This window comes from Trichechus manatus, unplaced genomic scaffold (assembly GCF_000243295.1).
Source record: "Trichechus manatus latirostris isolate Lorelei unplaced genomic scaffold, TriManLat1.0 scaffold00036, whole genome shotgun sequence".
In the NCBI taxonomy this organism is placed as follows: Eukaryota; Metazoa; Chordata; class Mammalia; order Sirenia; family Trichechidae; genus Trichechus; species Trichechus manatus.
In genome coordinates, this window is record NW_004443972.1 from 19,502,220 (window position 1) to 19,504,676 (window position 2,457).

Here is a 2,457-nt window from a genome sequence, read left to right on the forward strand (position 1 = left end):
AACCAATGTCATAAAACAATATGTGTACTACTGTTTCATGAGAAACTATTTGTTCTGTAAGCCTTCACCTGAAGTACAATAAAAAATAAAAAAAACCATTTAAGGATGCGCTAAAGCAGTTTTGTACAGTGTGATATACCTGGGAATGCTAGCAAAGTCTACACTGCAGTACTACAGTCATTAATGGGGTGACCTTAAGAAAAAACCTTCAGGCAACCAAGAATTGCGAAGACTCCAAACACTACTCTGGTGCGAATTATACAATCTTTTAATGAATATTATAGAAAAGGCTGCTGGTTATTGCATTAGTGAAAATAACGGAAAGCCACTAAATAACAGTAGTTTAAACAAGTTTATTTCTCTCCCATGTTTATTAATTCAAGATTAAGAGAGTCTAGCACTGCTGTAATAGCTCCATGAAGTCGTAAATGATGCAGGCTTCTTTCTTCCTTCCAACTCAATACTTCACCATCTGTAGAATGTGATCCTCATTGTCATGGTCCGAGGTAGCTGTTAGAATCTACCTTTCACGTACGTGTTCCGGGGAGAGGATGAAAAAGAGAGGAAATATGGCTCAACCCACCTCCTTTTTAAGAAGACCCACCTGAAGTGTCATTAAACATTTCCCTTTATATCTCACTGGCCAGAGCTAAGTCAAATGTCCATACAGCTGCAAATGAGGCTAGGAAATGTCATTTAGGTTGGCAACCAGTGTGCGCACCTAAAACATGAGACCCAGTTAATAAAAAAGATCGAGAAAATAGATATTGGGAAGCAATTTGTAGTGTCTACCATAGTCATGAATTAGTTTTCTTAATTCAGAGAGGTAGTAACTAGTATTAGTGGAAAAAAAAAAATTCTCGTTTTTTTCTGCCGCAGTCTTCCCAAACCTTCCTTTTGAGCAGCCTGAAATATTTGCCACATTATCTCTCTAGAAGGTAGGGCATAGATTCTCATTGCTTTGTATATCTGAGATATAGTCAGTAAACATAGGATATCTCTTCATTAAAAGTCTTGGCTATGTGTAGAAAATGACATTTACTGGGCATTCTTAAGATAAAAAAATAATGTTTTCTTTTCATGACTCTTGAATCTCAAATTATTGACATTATAATAATAGTATAAGTTTTAAGGATTTGATTATTAAATGCTTTTATCATTCATTCATTTGTCTGCTTGTTCAATAAACAATATATACTGAGTACCTACCATGTGCCAGACTATGGTCTAAGTGCTGGGAACACAGACATGAACAATACAGTTGAGATCTTTCATGGAGGTAACATTTTAATAAGGGATGAAATACAGTAAACAAATATATGTAAACATAATTTGATATATTTATAGGTGCTAAGATAAAAATAAAACAATAACTGGGAGACTACTTAGATTGGCGGTAAAGGAAGGCAACTTTTGAACTGAAACCCTAATGATGCAAAGGAGTCAGCCATGTAAATATCTGGCAGTGGAGTGTTCCTGAAAGAGGAAACATCTAATGCAAGGCGCATTTTGTTACATAAGAAGTAAAAACCAGTCAGGCACAGGATCATTATCATCATCAAAAAATCATTTATTTAACTACTATCTATTCATGGTGCTATGGAAGGCATTGTAGAGTATAAACATAAAGTGATATAGCAAGCCATCAATACATTACCTAACAACTATTTCATTGTGAATTATGTTGTGAATATGTTTGCCATTGGCCATCCCATGTCAAAATGACTTTACAGTTTCTGTTACTTAGTTAAAAGATCGTGTTAGCCATGAGCCAAATATTCATTTTGCTGTTAACCACTGGTACACAAATCTTACACAAATACCTTTTGACCAAAAAGAAGCTGTTTTGAATGGGATAGAAATATGAAATAAGAACACGGTTTTCATTCAGGCTGTCTTCTTAAATTAGATTTTTACAGAATAGTCATTTTATACCTAAGAATATAAGATACTAAATGACTTTATATTTTCTCAAAAATACAAGTGAAAATGACTACCATTGTTCTTGTATCATGCTTTTTTGCCAAGTATTATCAACTTAAACCTTATATAATGACTTTTTAAAGAGTATTTGTTATGTAAAATTATCTCTCTCAGTTCTTTTTTTTTTTTTTTTTTTTTTTTGGGTAATCTTTTCCATTCAAATCCTAGAATTATTTACAGAGATATAAAATAATAAGACAATGCTTTACACATCAGTGGAGCTGGCAAGTCTCTTTTCATTGTATGGTGACAGACTTGAGCAAAAGAAAACAAGATGTAATTTAGTCAGCATTAAAATAAACAAATATTTTATTTAGAAAGGAGTAAAAACAGCCAGAATGAAATGCATTTGTTAACATGAGAAATAAAGTTGCAAGAGCCAAATTCAGGAATTGGGAAAAAAGACCTATTTTAGATTGCTTGATCACAGTCCTTTAATGGTTAAAAAAAAAAAAAAATTGTTCTTATATAACA